This window comes from Haliotis rufescens, unplaced genomic scaffold, assembly GCF_023055435.1.
Source record: "Haliotis rufescens isolate VD_foot unplaced genomic scaffold, xgHalRufe1.0.p SCAF_17, whole genome shotgun sequence".
Lineage (NCBI taxonomy): Eukaryota > Metazoa > Mollusca > Gastropoda > Lepetellida > Haliotidae > Haliotis > Haliotis rufescens.
Genome location: NW_025963857.1, coordinates 31,077,738 through 31,099,489, shown reverse-complemented (window position 1 = coordinate 31,099,489; position 21,752 = coordinate 31,077,738). Strand labels below are relative to the sequence as shown.

The window sequence follows — 21,752 nt, the reverse complement described above, 5'->3', positions numbered from 1 at the left end:
TTTTAAATACAAACTTTACCTATCAACAAAACAATATTAAGGAGGGATTTTCTTACCAAAATACTTAAAGCCATACGCGCGTTCTGACTGATTTATTGTGTTTTCGCACATAACACTGATAGATAGAGAATACGTTACGTAAAAGGGCGCGCGTTTTTAATGGAGGCGCGCCTTCTTGCAGATTACCGAAAGGGGTTAGTGGTGGCAAATTGGCCTGCGTTTTCTAGCAGGTTATGGAAAAGGATGAGTGATGACGAGTCACCAGCTGTGGCGTAAGGCGCTGTTCCAGTCTGCTTGATACCCCATTGTCAATCGTGTAACTGATACGTTATCCGGAATAGATTGGTTTGTTTTATATATAACGCCCCAGCTATATTACGACGGCCTGTAAAACATCGACTCAGGACTAGACAAACCAGAAGTGTTATTTTGAACATCGTGCCACGTTGACGGGGTACCACACAAAGCAATCTTACGGAGGCAAGATAGTTATCTAACTGTAAAAGTCCAGTTTTCACCCTTGCCGAACTGGCCTCGAATTATGGAGTTATATTTTGGCTGGACTAATGAGTCCATGCATAGTCAAATCAAAATCGAAATCGACATCCGGTTCGTAAAATACCGTGAAGATTTCGGTTGACTGCAGGATTTGCAAAGCATGTGTACCGCCAACTCGGCGTCAACAGATATTTTTTTTCAAATCTTTCCATGTTTTTAATCAATGTGTTCACGTAATTTGATGAACTTCGCGAAGTAAGACCCGTTTTATTACAACATATATTTTAATAATCAATCTGGTCGTCTTGACTGGTGGCCGCCATTTTATTTAAAGCACATGTTGTGAGAGGGGAAATTTGATTGGTAAATAGGAGGGACATGGAGGGGACTTAACTCGCATTTGCCACTGGTGAGGCTACGATAGAGTCTAGAAATTCAAGCCTTGTTTACTTTTTCACTGTATTCCTCTTGAACATTGCTGAATACCTTGTGTCCTTATATGTTCATTCCGGCTATGGGACGAGACATGTTGTGGCAAATATTACAGCACACTCCTCTACACTGCTGTTTACATCTCTCTGAACAATATGACGCAGTCCTGTGTTGGATACAAGGGCATTGCTGTTTGACCTGTTAACATTGCCGTGCTAGACCTGTAACATTGCCTCGTCACGATATGGCTGAAATATTGCCGATGTGACGTAAAGCATTAACTCACTCAGTCACTCACTCACTGTAACATTGCCGCGGTAGACTTAACATTGCAGCGTTAGACCTGTAACATTGCTACGTTAGACCTGTTAACATTGCTGCATTCGACTTGCTAATATTGCTGAGTTAGACCTGTACACAATGGCGTGCTAGACCTGTTAACATTGCTACGTTAGACTTGTTAACATTGTTGCGTTCGACCTGTTAACATTGCTGCGTTATACCTGTTAACAGTGCGGGGTTAGACCTGTTAACATTGCCATGCTAGACCTGTTAACATAGCCGTGGTAGGCCTGTAACATTATAACGGTAGACCTGTTAACATCACCGTGCTAGACCTGTAACAATTCTTCGTTAGACCTGTTAACATTGCTGTGGTAGTCCCGTGTTTCGAACCAAAATTGCGTTGTTGCTATAATCTCTCTGTATTGAAAGGTACTGCATAGATCTGTGTTGGGCCCTGTAATATTGCTGTGTTGGACCAATGCACTGCGCTTTAATCTCTCACAACTAACATTATGGTGCAGGCGCGTGTTTTACCCTGTAACGTTGCTGTATTGGACCCCATGATATTGGCTCGAAGCATTGATGTGCAGCAATCCGGAGAAAGTATTGATAATTCATACAATCGGCCAAATCCTGTTAATTGTCAAACATATATCGGAAAATTGGGATATAAAAATAAATGTAGAGAACTGAGAATAGTGGTCTGTGTTACATAAACTACACCTTAAACTATAGCACTAATACACTTCCAGGTGGAACAAATGATGTGGCACATTTATGTATTTCAAATGTTTGTTTGTAACCTGTCGATATATTGGATTTCGCTACTTTGCTTTTGTCCAGTTGCAATATTTCAACATGCCCCAAAACATGCGAGGTAACATGTGAGCAGGGTGGTCCTTAAAGAAGGCGCGTTCGTTTATTGTTCCTATTAACGGTTGAATAAAAAATATATTGAGGCAGGTATAAAACTGCGTCAGACGAAGATTCAGCGGGACACAATGATTGTTCATATCCAGGTGAGAACTGGTCAAGTGAACGCTAATGTTCGCCCCCCACGCTGTCACAAATGTACCAGTGTGCAAATCAATAAGAAGCCAGGACGTCCGGTCTACTTGGTAGTTCGCCATGCCAGTAAAAACCAAGGATCTACCTTGGAACAGCATCTTAAACACGTTCTTCATCCGAAGCCCCTTAGCTGTTCTCGTCGGTATCCATGTTACTCGGAGTTACTCCACCTGTCGTCAGCCTCACAGATCGATCAAAACAATAATTCCTGCCATCAAAGGGTTTCCTTAGTGTGAAAATGTCAGTAGTGTCCCCACTAAAGTAATATTTACCAGGCAACATTTCTACAAGACATATAAACACTAGTTCTGTTGATATTACCTTGTTTCGCTATTGTATAATACCTGCATTGATAATATATAGATAATACGCTTACATCTAAGATGATGCTGAACGCTTTCATTTTCACATGTCAAAAAATTTGTTTCTTCAAAAGCATCCCGTTAAAATATTTTGTTTAAAACAAATGGATTTTCTTTGGTATCAATTTGAAATTAAATGACATTGCTTAGTACAGATTGTATATTATTCTATCTGAGGGTTATAGTGCAGCACAAGCACTGTTCACATGTATTTGGAGGAACCGATGATACTTCACTATTTTAACTATTGCACTATGTGGAACATCACGTACTGTCATCCTCAAACAAACACGATCAGCTTGCTTATAATCTGATCAGGTAGGTGATTCAGTCAATAACGGTAATTAAGTTTGTTGTTGAGTATTTCTACAAACCTACCTTTGGTGTCGCCATTGTGACATGGAGAACAGCGGCCATGTCCAGATAATGAGCAAGATCCCTATCGCCTAACCTCAATTCTGAAGCACTCATACTGCTGAACAAGAACGAATCATTAAGACATTTTCTATAGGCAGGAGGTGGGAGCCTTGTCTGTGGCGCCAGATGTTGCCTGGTGGGGCTAGATATTGACGTGACAGAGCGGAGCGGTCGATTACATCTTACCTGTTGTTGTGTGCAACAGGGGATGGGGAACAACTGCACCGAAACCCATGTAGGTAGTGTCTGTATGTACTGGTGGGGGCGGGGGTGGGGCAGGGGTGCGGGCTGTCAAAATGATGGGGGATGAGGACTCTAAGGCGCTGTGTAGGCAAGCTCCTTAAAACAGGTGGGGGTGGGATGTGGGGTGGATCTGCTTTAACGTAGCCACTGTAGGAATGGTACGGGTGTACTGGTCGGGTAGTCTAGAGGCTGTCAAACTTGTAGTGGTGGGGAACTGGTTTACTGTACTTACCTGGGGGTCGGTGAAACGGGGGTGGATACAGGGACGGAGGTTTGAGGTTGGGGAGGTACTGAGGCTGAGGTTTGGGAGGTACAGGGACGGAGGTCAAGGTTGGGGAGGTACACGGCCGGCGGTCGGGGTTGGGAAGGTACGGAGGTCGGAGGATGGGGAGGTACAGAGACGGAGATTGGGGAGATACAGGGGCGGAGGTTGGGTAGATACAGAAAGCGGACAATTTGTTCTCACGGTTAGGCATAGCGCTCTAGAATAAATGTTTTAAATACGGTCATCAAACCAATGTGGATACTTTACCATTGTTAAAAAAGGTAAGACCACTCATAGCCTGGTGTCTATTAGTTGCAATGGTTAGGGTCTAAGAAGCCATTTAATATGGTGCAAATGGTGGACATATACAACATTAACACACAGGTGGTATGCTTCCCAACGCGTCAGTTTACTTCCACAGGTACAGACTCAACAACCGGCGACTTGTGTACACCGGAAATGTGTACAGCGTGGCTGCCCTGGGGAGTGCAACACAGTTGGGCAGTTTGTCCGGAATCAAGTCTCTACGCACCCATTCGCCAGAAGACCTTATGGCACTGACAGTCAGCTCCCTCTTCAGTCCGAGATAATTCCGATTTAGATGATCTATGACGAGGAAATTGCCCAACAAGACATACATGAGGCTGCCGCCGCCCCTTCCGACAGTTCCACGAAGAGTTGACTCTGATGGTGTCCTCCCACTACCCCACAGAGACACTCATCAGAGGCTTTCAAGACTTAAAGACCATTTCCGAGCAGGGTTTTAAGACTGTTCTGATCGGCTGCCAGACATTAATCAAGGTGAACTCGTTCTCTTGTTGACCGAGAGTGTGTTATTGTAATGCCAGAAAATATCACATGAATAAAAAAAACCTCAAAGCATCGGCCTTCAACGATTTAGCTAATAATATTAACGAGCGGGTCTGTACCATTTTATTTTACGGTTGAAGGTAATATGACGGGTATGACAATGAACACCATGTTTACTTTGATACTGAAGATTTCTAGGTTGGACGTGTGCTCAACAAAGGCCAGCCTCCCACTCCCACGATTCTGTTTACTCTACTGACGTGCAATTACTTGGTATTCACACCGAATGACAAAACATGCATATTTCACATGGGATTTAGCTTGCTCAGGCTTAATCAATGGCCTTTATCATCAACAATAACATCATCAATATATTATTAAGACAGAGTGATAACTATGTACTGCCCAGTGGCTGGTGGACGTCCGATTGATCTGGTGTGTGAAGTAATTAATTCCGCCTTGTCAGACAGGCTACAGTGGTACGTCAACGACGGCTAATTCTACCCCTCACTCACAAGGATCGTGCTCTTTGTTAAACTGTCACAATTGGTTTGCGTTGCTAAAGCACAAAACGCAATGAGATGGGGTTTAAAAAGAAAATAATCTACGTGACACGTTGAGCTACCAAAGGAAACACAGGTTGATGTATTAACAGCCTTTGGCATCAGAAGATGAACTTTGCGGTCTGTGATAGTTCCCGCAGGGCGAATATAGCTGCCGTGATTAAATGTCCTGATTATTATTTATGCCATATATGGTTTAATTCTTTGACAGTAAACGTCAACGCCAGAGATTAACCAGTTTCTATTATCCAGCGAAACAGATTCTATTGGGCATATAAGGTAAAATAGCGGACATATACAACATTAACACACAGGTGGTATGCTTCTCAACGCGTCAGTTCACTTCTTATGTTGCTTCTCCAGTGTTTTCACGATAATTCAGGGCCTGGTTTTATTGGGAAATGTTGTAAGAATTTTTGTTTTATTTGGTTTACTCAAAGCGGAGAAGGAACTGTACGGCTTTAAAAAATGTTTATCGCGAATGTCTTGGTTCAAAACATGGCGAATCCAAAGAAAGTCGAATTCTTCACGTCATAGAAAGGTGGTCAACGGATCCTGTTAGAAGCTACAGGTGCAGACTCCAAAACCGGCGACTTGCGTACACCGGAAATGTGTACAGCGTGGTTGCCCTGGGGAGTGCGACACAGTTGGGCAGTTTGTCCGGAATCAAGAAGCTCAGTCGACTCGACTATTTATAGGCAGCCATGTAGATGGAAGTAGTCTAATATTGATTGCATGAACAACACCGAGAATGGCAAAATATGTATTGTAACACCGTGGGCGATAATATTAATATTGAAGTTCGGTTGAGAGTGATAAGAACGTGAATGAATGAATATGGTATAGCGCCACAGTCAGCAATATTCGAGCTATATAGCGTCGGAATATGAACCAGACAAACCAGTGATTGATATTATTAACAATAACCCATGGCGTCGTGGTACGTTGACACGCTATCAGCCAAGTCACCTACACTACGACAAGCATGGGTTCCTGGGACCTGATGAAACCAAGAATCGTCACAGGGCGAGAGTGACTAGAACCCAGCTAAGCTTAAAGACTTACAACAGCTGTGTATTTGTTGTGATTCTAAATTGTCACTAGTGTTCATTAACTATTGACAAATAACAGGTTTATCTGAGAGTTGAATCTTTTGCCGACCTCTACCTCTGAGGCACTTGAAGATATATAACTAAAAGCTGATAAGAAAAGTGATCAATTGGAGCGACTGGGCAGAGATATCACGGCCCCTCAAACGTTCACATCCAGATGAACGCATGCGAAACCAACAAGTCTGAACTCCACATAGAAATGCTGCTGACACTCACCCACTTACACTGATTGAGTAAAGTAATGCGTAGTAAAACTGTTTCTACTGTCTGAATGTACCCATACAACGTCAGAACAAAGAGATAGAGTATGTGTTTCATAATTTCACGTCTCCCTAAGCTCTGTTACGGTGCATGCTGCGTTGCTCGGCGCCACGAAGTAAAAGCCCAGAAGAAAGACTCGTCGGTGTTATTCAATCTATGGGAAAACCATTACGTTAATAATCGGACAACTTAAAACTCAACATGCAGGAATCTAAGACGTCTGCGTATACGACCGCAAGTGTTCCCTGACAACGAGGCTGGAGGCGCCAAGGAAGAAAGGAACCCTCGATTGTGAACGGACACGTCGAACATGTGAACTCGAATTCGTGAATAATAGCAGGCTGTGCTGAACTCGTCTGCGGTTTTGGATGAGGTGCAGCGTTTGGATGAGGCCGGACATGATTAACATGTTTAAGATGTGACCGGTTAATAATAACAATCATTGGCAACAACGTGGACCAAAACGAACCATTGCTAAAGCAATTGCATTTCAAATTTTCTCCACAATGCAAAGAAACACATGAATAAAATTATTAATATGGACACATGGCTCTCTCAGAGGAAACCCCCTTCGCCCAGGACCGCTACATCCGGGTTCGTCACCTTCGGCAAAGGACCACCACGGCAACCTTTACAGCATCTGCCATACCATGTTTGAGTATGCTATAAAACCAGACGATGAGGAACAGCCTACGAGAACGACCTGTTCGAGATGTCATTTTGGCGGCCTAACGTCGTCGACTGGGACGTCAGCGGTGTCATGTCCTTCAGAGTATGACCTCAGCTGCGAAGGAGAATTGTGTGTTTCAGCGACACAAATACTTATTGATTCGTCATGCAGATAGAAGATGTCGGTTGTGTAGACGTTGACGTGAACGTTTTGCGTCAAACTACCTACAGAAAGTCAACAAATTAGGCCGAGATGGTGTGATGGCGTGGGCAGTAATCTCGCTCAGTGGCAGAACCAACATGCCTCCTTTTCAGGGCAACTTCACTGCACAACTTACCGAAGTGAAACTCTGCAGCCATACGTCACTCCCATTATGCAGAACGCCAGCACCGTACTCCAGCACGATAATGCCATACCTACACGACAACATCCAGGTCCTGCTCTGGTCATCTCGATCAGGGGGCACGTGTGGCCCAGTCGTATAAGGTGCAGAGTTGCGTCACTTGGGCACGCCAGAAACCTATGATTGTGGTTTGAATCCCGATTAGCCCCGATTATGTTTCTAGGTTTGCCAGCACGATACCCGTTTCACCGAAATGGTAACTGTCTAAGACCTGCATCACTTCGAGCTTTCCTCCCACATTTAGCTGACACGTCGTGATATAACTGAAATACTGTTAAAAGCGGTGTTAAACACAACTCACTCACTCATCTCGATCACCAGATTTTAAGCCCATCGAACATTTCTGGGGTGAGTTGGATTGATGGGTGCAACAGCGTCAAACACAGCCGCAGACTCTGACACAGCTGGCACTGGCTATATAGCCCGAGTGGGCCACCTTTTCATTAGGTCTGTTTCGTCCCATCATTACTCCCATGACTACTTCACCATGAGTAGATGCCAGGCAGTTCTGACTGCGTATGACCTCGACCTTTGACTTTTGGCATGTTATGTCTACGTCAGCGACATAATTATGATAGCGTGAGTCAAATGGTAACGATGACCTCTGTGGTCTGGTGGTAGAGCGTCTGCCCGGAGAGCGGAAGGTCGGGGGTTCGATACCCGACCGCGTCATACTAAAAGACGATAAAAATTCGATTCGCTCCTACAATGCACATTGTTAAATTCCACTCTTAAGGAATTATATGTAGCAGTCGAACCGGCCTTTGAATTTCATTTCTGTGTGAAAAGAACAACACCATGTAATTTAATTTAAATGCTTCTTTTTTTAGGAACAATGTTGATTGTATAGCTCTCCAGCTGAATGCACGTGAGGGTAACAGATGGGTATTATTGATATGTTCACATTCTTCATGTGGAAATGATTTTTGTGAGTGTTAATGAATGATCCATTAAATCAATTAATTAACTTAAAAAACGACAGTGTGATCGCGAGACTGTGAAGGCCGTCTGCGGATGGTGCAATGAATGCAATGAGAAGGTGTCTCTGTGGCCTACGTCATGCCGAGCCATAGATAACAATTCTTACGTGTCGAATCATTGATAATAGTTCTGCTGTATAGAACTATTACTTTCAGGACTGTCATCACGCACCACAGATTTTGTTGTTTGACACCGCATCCGCATTTTTCCAGGTATATGGTGATTGTCTATAAATAATCGAATCTGGACAAGACAATTCAGTGATCGACATAATTCGCATCGATCTACGCATTTTGGGATATGGCGACATGAATCAACCAAGTCACCGAGTCTGACCACCCGATCCCGTTATTCGACTCTTTCGACAAACATGGATTGCTGAAGATCTATTCTAACAGGTTTGTTCTGATGACAGCACTGGCATATCGAGCCATTGCTGGTCAGTCGAACTATTTACAACATTGCTGGTCAGACGAACCATTGCTGGTCAGTCGAACCATTGATAACATTGCTGGTCAGTCGAACCATTTATAACATTGCTAGTCAGTCGAACCATTACAACATTGCTGGTCAGTCGAACCATTTATAACATTGCTAGTCAGACGAACCATTTATAACATTGCTGGTCAGACGAACCATTACAACATTGCTGGTCAGACGAACCATTTATGACATTGCTGGTCAGACGAACCATTACAACATTGCTGGTCAGACGAACCATTATAACATTGCTGGTCAGACGAAGCATTTATAACATTGCTAGTCAGACGAAGCATTTATAACATTGCTGGTCTGTCGAACCATTTATAACATTGACCGAAAACAACACCAACATGTTGAACCTTTGGTAAACGTTCTAGCGCGTTGAACCATTACTGACAGAGAGCGCATGTAGAAGTTTTGATAACACAGCTGGCACTACGCATGACTACAACTTATGAGCCAATGATCTGCAAAGGATAACGACGATTATAGTCACCAGATCATTGGTAAAGCTAGATTACCGTTAATTTGTCAAAATATATAGTGACTAACCATGAAGGAAAAAATGCGAAACACATATACCCAGTGATCTTTGCAAGTACGAACTGGTCAAGGAAATAATGGGTAGGATAGCGTAGTAGTAAAAGCGTTTGCTCGTCACGCCGAAGGACCGGGTTTGATTCCTTACTTGGGTCTAATGTGTGAAGCCCATTTCTGGTGTCCCCGTCTTGATATTGCTCGAATATTGCTTATATTGAATAAGTGGCGTTTAACACCATATGCACTGAATTGATAGAAATTCAATGGGTGTGACCGATACCATTGCAGTTTCCAATGTGCCGTTTACAACAACGGCAAATGATGAAATCTTCAGATGACTATATCATGAGTGAGATCAGTTAATGTGTACATTTAAATAAAGGTTGATCTTGTCTGAAACTAATCCCCCACAACGCTGACTGCATATCGCTCGACATTACTACTGATTGTTTGGTGTCGGTTCGTGATCTCATCTCAGTTGGGCGTCACGTCAAGCACACGCTTATAGTGAGCTGATGACATTTCACTGTGAATAATAAGTACACCATCCCACCATTAACCGCCATTACAGTTGAACCATGTATAAGTAATTGGATTCAAGCAGAAACGCGTAGCCAGTTCTTAAACACTATTTATCACCTGTTTTTCCATTGTAGTTGTATAAACTGAACAATATGTTTTGGTAATATATATTTGTAGTGAAATGTTTATAATCCCTATTCATAATTCATAAGTGACCTAGATATAAAAAAGTATTTCGCCTGTACCTCGTTTGTAAAATATGCATAGCTTCAAAAGTCATGAAAATAACTGGTCTCCATTGAAAACAACCTGATGTTTCATGCCAAAACACTTTTCATAACGGGACTGGAAATGACTCTTAACGGTCGAACAGAACTAGACCAGGAATCGGGACAGCCATTAAACTCATTTCATCCCTCCCGTTCTACAGACGCATAGATGCCCCATAAAATGCTTCGGAAATGATGGACAAGTACATCCATTACTTCACTGGTGGACAAGTACATCCATTACTTTACTGATGGACAAGTACAACATTACTTCACTGATCGGCAAGTACAACCATTACTTCACTGTTGGACAAGTACAACCATTACTTCACTGATGGACAAGTACAACCATTACTTTACTGATGGACAAGTACAACCATTGCTTCACTGATGGGCAAGTACAACCATTACTTCACTGATGGACAAGTACAACAATTACTCATATTTTTCACCTTTGATTAACAACACCAGCATGATGAATGAGTGAGTGAGTTGGGTTTAACGCCGCTTTTAACAGTATTCAAGTTATATCGCGGTGACAGCTTAATGTGGAGGGAAAGACCGAAGTGATGCAGGTCTCAGACGTTTACCACTTCGGTGAAACCCCAAAGCACGGGTATGGTGCTAGCAAACCTAGAAACATAATCGGGGCGAACCGGGATTCGAACCAACAATCATAGGTTTCTGGCGTGCCCTAGGCATGGTGGACGAAGTATGTTCATAATAACATACATTGGTATTACAATTTTATAAAAGGCGGTACTTTATTTTGTCTCTTTTCTACAAACATTGATACAATCCCCATGAGTGTGTTATTGGGGGTAAAGCTGACCCAGTGGTCTCCAGCGTCACAGGTGTCGAACCCTAGCATTGAAGTCCACGATGTGCCCCAATCATCACTCACTCACTGAGTAAGAAGGTTGACTGAGTGAGTATAGACTTACGCCTCTGTTAGCAATATTCCATATATCATAACACCATGGCGGGGCACACCAATAATGGTCTTCACAGAGTGATTTCATGTGGGGAGGCGAATCTGGACCTTCGACGTGACGAGCGAACTCTTTGACCACAAGGCTACCCCAACGCCTCTGCATGCTGGATAGTGTTTTATATTTCCCTTATGAAAGAAATCTTCATAGTCTGTTTATACACGGGTAATGAAGGCAGTATCGGTTTTCGTTTAGCATCAACGTCCATATCAGCTGAACCACATTCAAATTAGGAACTTAATGAAATATTGGCTGTTTTTTTTAAAGAAGTGCAGGAATTAATATGTGTTTATGATCAACCTATTGAATACAAAGCAGGTCGCCAAAGACTTCAAACTGTTCGTTGACGTTATATCCCTCCGGCTGAAGCCATATACATTGACGGTAACCGAATAGAGCATGCTTCAGGAATGATCCCCTTTCTGGAATAACAACTGTAGCTGAGCTGGTCGGGCCGCGAAGGATGCGAGTTTTATTGCAGTGCATTATCATAGTTCAAATAACAAGCACGCGGCACTGATGAAGAGAATCAGTGCAGTTCAAAGTGCATTTAACTTCGCAGAATTGACCTCGATTATGCATACAGCGTTTTCCATGTTTGGAAAGTTTTTTCAATGAATGTTATAGCTTCAAGATTTCTGTATCTGGTGCCACGATAAGGTGTTTTGACAAGAATGCTATAAGTGCACATGCTGCAAGATATATGCAGATATATTGGGTTCTGATATATCTGTTACATTATTTGTTCGGTTGTTGTTTAACGCCGCACTCTGCAGTATTCCACCTGTGTGACGACCGCTCGTAAATAAGTAAATCTATCTCCGACAATTCAGTGATCGATATGATGAGCAAGCTCCACACCGTCGGAGTAAGATGACACGCAATTAGCCAGGTCACCAAGCCTGACCACCCGCTTCAGTTGGTCGCCTCTTTCGATCAGATTGCTAGGGGCCAAAATATCACCACTGGGTAAGTGGTATGTGAGGCAATGTGTGCCATATAATACCTGAATGTTAAATTCTAGCAGAGCAACTGTACTTGAGAGAGAGAAAAAGGGCACAGTTTCTGACAACGTACAAGTTATGTTGTAGCTGCAGCCAATATTTATCTCTGATCTGGTGAACAAAAATGCTTTTGCTGAATAGATATACTACGACTACATGCATACGGAAAGGATTCAAGCAGAAAAAGAAGCCTGTCTTGCTGAAATACCACATCTCGAACAAATGCTAACAGTTGGACAAAAACACAATACATGAATGGCAGACGTGTTGATCAAGTCAGGCTCTCTAAAACATGTAGCAGTGAGTGAGTGAGTAAGTGACGCACCCTGACACGTTATCCCCCCTCTCACCTCTTTGACTCCACTTTACCCCCCACCCTGCAGAAATATGCAGATTCTTGTAATAATGTAGTCCAATGGTGTGATAAATTTTATTCCAAAAGCAAAATAATTTAAACCATATTTCAGGAATGCTGGTAGAAATATTTATAAATAAATTATTCTGGTATCAAAACACGCGCCTTCCTAGCCATCAACTCGAAATCATTTTGAAGAAACCACTGCCTCACTCTCCATTTAGATATTTTATATTCGTCATCTGTAGATAATAAAACCGTAACGATAAATGGACGCCTGTGACGTCTTGCTGGCTATAAAGGAGCCAATATACCTTTGTGCCTTCGGTAGGGTAACTTATCAAAGCTGACTTTGTTTACGAGTTGCGATATGACCTTTACCAACACAGTATTAATTGTAATACTAACAAAAGCACACACACAGTGACATCTGGCGGTTGGCGGTATGAACGAGAAGCGTAGAAGTCCCGTTATGTTAAACGCATACATTATATCAAACGTCACATGTAATAACCACGCAAGATTCAAATACAACAGATATGTAACTGTACAGTGCCTGTGTTGGAGGGACGCGGGAACACACTATGACCCCCCATGTACTATATATAGTTATGAATGCTTGGATCTACATTTATTGGAAATACCGAGGCAATATTGTGTTATGTATATCGTAAATAGAACAAATAAACGAAGACTCTCTATAACACACACACACACACACACACACACACACACACACACGCACGCGCGCGCGCGTATGTATATATGTATGTATGTGCATATTTGATTCAGACAGAAAACTTATCAATGAGAGACAACACCCGGTGGTTCGCTGACCTGGGTAGTGCGTCTCCTGTAGCGCCTGTCCGTTAATCTTTGAAACAGGAACATCAACAAACGCTACACCTCTCACTATGTACGTATAGATGGAAGGACACGTCCCTGTGAGTAATCGTACTCCAATTAAACCTTATAGCAAATATTTATCCTACTTACCTCGTGTTCTTTCTAGTATTGTCAAGAATATAGCAAGTGTCCGTCTCGATGCGCAGTGTTATGAATCAAGTATCTTAATACCACTCCGTTTCCCTAACCGTTCTGTTCAGTTTATATCAATCAAGAATAAAACAAAAAAAATTACATTTCCGTAGGAATTGAAATCATGATTAATTCAGCGTGGCGTCACCTATGGCAGTCAATCAAGTAACTACATTAGCACTCTGACTCATATACTAGGAAATAACAGTTTTATGAATTTAAATTCTTAAACGGAAAAAATCTGTTCAAGTATACCCCATCCACACAAGTCTGACACGAAGTCCGTTAATCGTGGGAATTTGTTAAAATTATTAAAATGTTAAACTTTTAATACAATTTTCTATTAATACACATGCGAGTGTCAAGTGAGATTAGTAGGGACTTAATATGATTTGTTCAATATGAATTTGAAATGTAATAAAATTGTATATCTTGAAACCATAATATGGCGTTCATTGTGGACATATTGTGATTTTCCTGCCTACACTGTTAACCCTTCAGTGTAACGCTGCATGCTGTATGCTATCGATCATTTTATACAACTAAATATTGATTCATATGAGTTTAGAATTAAATTGAATAAAAACCTGCATCGATGAAGTTGAACTCACTAACGTCATTAAGTTCATGCAAATGATGTATAATTAAAATGAAACTTACCGTATGTAGGTGTGATCCTCGATATCCCCTACCCCCGCGGGGATGATGTCGTACCCCCCAGCGTCTGTCCGCCGAGCCCCTAGCTTCACGCAACCTCTGGAACAGAGAGACCGTGAAGTGAATGTTTGGCCGAATCCTGGCTAAGCGTGAAGGCTCTGCCGGTGTAGAGGTGCTGATGTGGCCTGCCCGCCAGCTGATCGATCGGCCCAACCCCCTCGCCACATCACCGGATTTACACAGCTATTTAATACACCTCCTCACTACGGCTGAATGCTTCGACGCAGAGAACTGTCGACACTTCGAAATACATGGAAAAATGGCTATCTCGAAGTCGACGGAACACAACTGTAACTCCTTAGTACTGTTCGAAACAAAGGGTAAATTAAGTGCTGAATTTGTAAGTTGGTCTTATACTTCCAGTTAAGCGAGTTCGAGTTAGCCATATTTCCATGTATTTCGAAGTGTCGACAGTTCCTGGACACATGCAGAATAGAACTGTTATGATTGGGGTTGCGAAGGCGAGGAAACACGTGAGATAAAAAGGTAGGATTCATGGAGTATGCATCATTGAGATGTCTAGATACAAACCATTGAGATGAACGATAACCTCCTTGGGATGACGAGATAGGCAAAATTGATATGTCGAGCTAAGCAATATCAGGATTTCGAGATAGGTACCATCAGGCTTTCGAGATAGGCATACATAATATATCGACATATACATCCCTATGGTGGCATAGGCATATACATAACATGGAACTGTCAAGACGTCGAGATAATCGTAATTGAGACTCCGAGATGGCCATAATTGAGAGGTGTTTGTTTTATAAAGTTCTGTGATTTTTTTTTCTCAAATACCATAACTTGAACGAATCCATGACGCTTGATATGATTATATTTAATAAATTTTGAACTTTGTAATCGATTACGTGGAATATGACATACATGTATCTCGTTTATGTCAACTCTATCTTATGTCGCAAACATTCGAAGGCAATTAAAGAACAGCAATCTCATTGGCATCAGCTATGCAGCTACTCGGGGAATTTTCTTGCCTGACATTCTACCTTCAATAATACAACATTATGAATGTCGACGACCAAAGTTTGTTGAGCTGCCTATAGCTATGACTTTAATGGCAACTGTCTGGACCAATATACACAGATGAGTATTGGTAGATTTAGACTCATTGCCCAAAATGTCACCTGGCTATCAACAGACCCATAACCCTTGTCATTCAAAGTCTAGCATGATTGTATGTTGACGTTGTGTTTATGAGGCAGGAGACTCCATGCTAATATGCTGGCTGTGCATTGATTCGTCATAAAACCTAGGATTATCGTCTACTGTCGTAAGATGAGACACATTTTAACATTTGACTGGCGAATAAATGTTAACAAAAAACGGAACATTTGAAAAGATGCAGATATATAGCTAAAACGAAATATAAAGTGAAATCAACCGTAATCACCCGGATTAAAAGAATTCTCAATCAACAAACCATAAGTGCATCGTTATCGGTAGCAATTGTCGGGAAGGCTTGTGTTCGTATGAACGGGGTCTGGACTAAAGAAGTTTCACTATTTACGGGAATTGATGTTGTGCAGGAAGATGGGAGGATACAACCGTGTACATCACTCGGATAACATTGTGGTCATGAAGATGGATGGTACATACAACTATATTAACAGATCGAAATGTTGATGATATATTCAACTGTATTAACAGGTCAAAATGTTGATCAGACACTTGACTGCTCATCATCCTAAATACATGACTCACACACTGTGCGGCATATTTAACGCTGATGTATCGTCCTCATGCTTTCATCTGCTTTATATCAACACCAGCTCTCTGATACTTCACTCATAAATTATGGTAATATCACTGAAAAAGCATGTTTTGTGAGACACCTTATAGATTATTCGCTATATTACAATGGATGATGAGTGAATTGCAAATACAGGAAAAACGTTTATTGCATTGGGTAATTATCTTCCCTTGGCGTCACTGGCTCAGCGTTAAATTTTTCCTGTCATGTTTCTCTTTTCAGGTATTTCAGAAAGTCTTCTGAGTATCTGACAGCAGCGACGGCAGTGCATTACCGCAATGTCCTATATTACTTCTCAACACAATACGCAATCCGTTACAAAGCTATGCCACATGTTGCTACATTCGCTAACTTACACCATCCTGTGCTCGCCTCAAAGCACAGTGGAGCGCTACGGCAAGAGTGAGTGAGTGAGTGAGTGAGTGAGTGAGTGAGTGAGTGAGTGAAATTTAACTTCACATCGGCAATGTTTCAGCCATATCGTGACGAAACAGTTATAATAATAATATTTGCTACGGCAAGAAAGGCCACCACTCATGGCTGGTCGAGCCGAGGTAAAGACGTTGTTATCACGAGTGCCATGTGCTTGGAAACAATACTTCAGTTGATCATGCAATATGCTGATCACATCATGACACTGTATTAATACTATACATCACATTCAACTGTATTGTCCTTATCTCGTGATGCAAAATGACATCACGCTGTGTGACAAAAAACGTCATCTCACTCACTGCAATACCATGCCTCGAAGTATTTTGTCATGTAGTATCCACCATATATCATTGCTCCAAGCAGTACAATTAGCATGCCATTGTAAATGAGCATAATGTTTTCAATTCTATATCTTCTCGACCAACAATGCCATTCAATATTAGTATATCACATCCGCGAAACCAAAATATAGGTAGTAAAGAATTTTACAAGACTTTGTTAAATTTCATGGCATTGAAAAATAGGAAGTTTACTAGATAAGTCATTTAGTGAAAGGGATTGGCAAAACATATATTGATGGCAAAATGATGTACTCAAAGTGAAGATATTAGATAGTTTCAGTTTAAGATTATTCATTACATTCTTACAACTAACAAATATTTTTATAAAATTGGATATGTTGATTACCCTTTTTGTACTTTGTGTACAAATTAACCTGAAACTATAATCCATATGTTATATGATTGTGAACATGTAAAAAAGATTTGGGAGTAACCTTACATCTGGATAAAAACCGTTGTGGAAGGAACCATTGATTTGAACAGAGAAAATGTTTTATTTGGATTACAAGGCAAACACAACGACCCATTGAATATTGTACTATTAACAACAAAGCAAGTAATATAACGACAATGTAGGAAGAAATTAATGCCACATTCTGAACAATTACAGCATGAGACAATTAGTTATTACAATGCTACAAAGGTAATGTCATTTACAAATTGCAACTATGCAAACTTATTTAGTTTCTGGTCTTCCTTCCACACTTTGTTTAAAAACCAATCTTCAATACATAGTGATACAGACACGTTGACCTTATTGGCAGGAATTTATACGTATGAATAGTTTTAAACTTCTTGTATACCATGTACCACAATATGCTGACATGACATGTATATGCCGTACCTGCTGAGACGAGTAAAGAAGGAGGAAACATAAATAAAACAAATAAGCATGCCATACATTCCAACGCCCAAAATACCTTACTATACAATAACATGGCACATAGTATAGTAAAATGTAATATCACACCTTACATATCACATACTTTACTATATCTTCCATACAGTATGATATTGTACACGTATCACGTCATACAGTATCATCTTGTTCAATAGCACGTTATACAGTATCAGATTGTTCAATATCACGTCATTTAGCATATGGGCGGTCGGGTAGCCTAGTGGTTAAAGCGTTCGCTCGTCACGCCGAAGACCCGGGTTCGATTCCCGACATGGGTACAATGTGTGAAGCCCATTTCTGGTGTCCCCCGCCGTGATATTGCTGGAATATTGCTAAAAGCGGCGTAAAACCATTCTCACTCACTCACTCACTCATTTAGCATATTGTACAATATCACGTCATATATTATCATATTGTAAAATACCACGTCATACAGTATTATATTAACAATATCGCGACATATAGTATCATATTGTTCAATATCACGTCATTCAGTATCATATTGTTCGATATCAGTAATATAGTATCATATTATTCAATATCCAAACCTACAATATCATACTGAGGAATCCTGGTGTGTGATATAAACTATGATATACCATGCAAGGCTCTTTCGTGCCTAACACCTCATCCATGTAACACTTCTTCACGTCACTTTACGTCACGTCATCCCATCCGAGGTCTGCATCATCATGCAACGCCGGGCTAAATCGAGCCACGTCCTAGCACGCTACGTCAGGTCACATCACGCCAAACTACGCTGTGTTATGCAACGCCACGCCACGCCACGCCATGCCATTAACCGAGTGTGATAAGTCACGCCGCACAACGTTACGCTGTGCAACGACATGCTACGCTACGCAATACCCCAGTGTATCACGTCACGCCACACTACGTTACGTCAAACAACGCCACGCCCAACTCAGTCAGGACATGTCATGCTACACTACCGCGCTTAACACTATACACCAGCACTATTAAACACCATAACAACTTTTTCGCAGAAGTTCTGCAAAATCATACATGGCAATGGCATTATCTCAGTCAAAGGGTGACATGTTTCAAGCATAATTGAAACTATTTATTCATCGTAATTGCATTATACAGATCTATACAAAATCAAATGGATGGAACGAAAAAGGACGATTTTCCTGATAGTGTTCTTTATGAAAATGTTTCGTGAAAGGTCTGTCGCACAAATGAACAGACAATTTAACCATAAAGAGTTTTGCTCCATGTTGGAAGATCTACTTTTGACATTCGGGCGCTGAGGGATTGAAAGTTAGAAATAATCAATGCTGCACAGGAAAATTCCTGGAGGCGATAATGCACTAACATCCTATGATTTGGAGGTGTCAGTGTCGGCATCAACTACAATACCTTTCAGTCGTCGTCTTTGACGTTGAAATAACCTTACCCAACACAGGCGTCGTCCCTGCCTGCGATTTTTGACTGGTGTTCCTAAACATGCCCTTGCCTTGTGTTGACGTGTTCTAATTAACACTGCTCATCGTTTTTAGTTTCTCAGAAGGAAAGATAACATCTTTAATGTCCTTCAACAAGGTCATTCTTTGTAGAAACCCACACGGTTAATGTCAAAACAGAAAATTCTTGCTGTATAAAGAAATGGCATTATGGTCTTCTCATCAGAATGTCACACTGTTGTGTATTGCAAAGGCTTTCACTTTGTTTTACGCAACTCTTTCTTCCCAGAGGGGAAATCAGTTGGCTGAATTTGATTTAGATATTTTATCATTCGTAAAAAGTTTGTCCAAACGAATATCAAAGACTCCAACGTCAGTTCGCACTGTTAATGGTCTCCTCTGTATGCAAGATTGTTACGTGTGCTACCAATAGATGCTGCCAGTTTGTACTTTTACTGTGCCTGTTGCTGGTCAGCTGGTTGGTTGTCGTGTTCACTGTACCACTATAACACCTGCACACTAGGGGTGGTCAACACCAATATAAAACCTTCATACTTTGGGCTGATAACACCAGTATACAACCTTCATACTTGGGGCGGTAAACACCAGTATACAACCTTCATACTTGGGGCGGTGATCACAAGCATAGAACCTTTACACTAGGGGTGGTGAACACCAGTAGAAGACATTCAAAATCGAGGCGGTGAACACAATACAGAACATTAACACTTGGGGCGGTGAAGAACCTTCACACTAGGGGTGGTGAACACCAGTATAGATCCTTCACACTAGGGGTGGTGAACACCAGTATAGATCCTTCACACTAGGGGTTGTGAACACCAGTATATAACCTTCACACTAGGGGTGGTGACCACCAGTATATAACCTTCACACTAGGGGTGGTGACCACCATTATATAACCTTCATACTAGGGGTGGTGACCACCAGTATAGAACCTTCATACTAGGGGTGGTAAACACTAGTATAGATCCTTCACACCAGGGGTGGTGAACACCAGTATAGAATCTTCACACTAGGGGTGGTGACCACAAGTATATAACATTCACACTAGGTGTGGTGAACACTACTATAGAACCTTCACACCAGGGGTGGTGACCACCAATATATAACCTTCACACTAGGGGTGGTGACCACCAATATATAACCTTCATACTAGGGGTGGTGACCACCAGTATATAACCTTCATACTAGGGGTGGTGACCACCAGTATAAAACCTTCATACAAGGGTCGGTGAACACCCGTATAGAACCTTCATACTACCGGCGGTGAACACCAGTATAATTGGTTGGTTGGTTGATTTGTTGTTTTACGCCGCACTCAGCAATATTCCAGCTATATGACGCGGTCTGTAAAATAATCGAGTCTGGACCAGACAATCCAGTGATTGACATCATGAGCATCGATCCACGCACTTGGGATCGATGATATGCATCAACCGAGTAAGCGAGCCTGACCACCCGATCCCGTTAGTCGCCTTTTACGACAAGCATAGTCGCCTTTTGCGGCAAGCATGGGTTGCTGAAGATCTATTCTACCCCGGAATCTTCACGGGAACACCAGTATAAAACCTTCACACTAGGGGTGGTGACCACCAATATATAACCTTCATACAAGGGTCGGTGAACACCCGTATAGAACCTTCATACTACCGGCGGTGAACACCAGTATAGAACCTTCACACGTAGGGTGTTGAACACCAGTATAGAACCTTCACACTAGGGGTGTTGAACACCATTATAGAACCTTCACACTAGGGGTTGTGAACACCAGCATAGAATCTTCACACTAGGGGTGGTGACCACCTATATATAACCTTCACACTAGGGGTGGTGACCACCAGTATAAAACCTTCACACAAGGGTCGGTGAACACCCGTATAGAACTTTCATACTACCGGCGGTGAACAGCAGTATATAACCTTCATACTAAGGGTGGTGAACACTAGTATAGATCCTTCACCCCAGGGGTGGTGAACACCAGTATAGAATCTTCACACTAGGGGTGGTGACCACCAATATATAACCTTCACACTAGGTGTGGTGAACACTACTACAGAACCTTCACACCAGGGGTGGTGACCACCAATATATAACCTTCACACTAGGGGTGGTGACCACCAGTATATAACCTTCATACTAGGGGTGGTAACCACCAGAATAAAACCTTCACACAAGGGTCGGTGAACACCCGTATAGAACCTTCATACTACCGGCGGTGAACAGCAGTATATAACCTTCATACTAGGGGTGGTAATCACCAGTATAATACCTTCACACAAGGGTCGGTGAACACCCGTCTAGAATCTTCATACAAGGGTCGGTGAACACCCGTATAGAACCTTCATACTACCGGCGGTGAACAGCAGTATATAACCTTCACACTAGGGGTGGTGACCACCAGTATATAACCTTCATACTAGGGGTGGTAACCACCAGAATAAAACCTTCACACAAGGGTCGGTGAACACCCGTATAGAACTTTCATACTACCGGCGGTGAACACCAGTATAGAACCTTCACACTAGGGGTGTTGAACACCAGTATAGAACCTTCACACTAGGGGCGG

At 41.9% G+C, this 21,752-nt stretch overlaps 1 protein-coding gene across 4 annotated transcripts in view; it reads right to left on the bottom strand.

Moving 5' to 3' along the window:
- The window catches only part of LOC124142525 (small conductance calcium-activated potassium channel protein-like), a 113,354-nt gene that overhangs the window by 7,642 nt on the left and 83,960 nt on the right, over nucleotides 1-21,752 (bottom strand). For 3 of the 4 annotated variants that reach the window (XM_046511045.2, XM_046511044.2, XM_046511043.2), the window contains exon 2: nucleotides 14,234-14,329. The gene's annotated coding sequence lies outside the window, so the exon portion shown is untranslated. Of the gene's footprint in view, nucleotides 1-3,023; nucleotides 3,153-14,233; nucleotides 14,330-21,752 lie in introns of those variants that run through there. The other variant, XM_046511046.2, reaches the window with a different exon arrangement.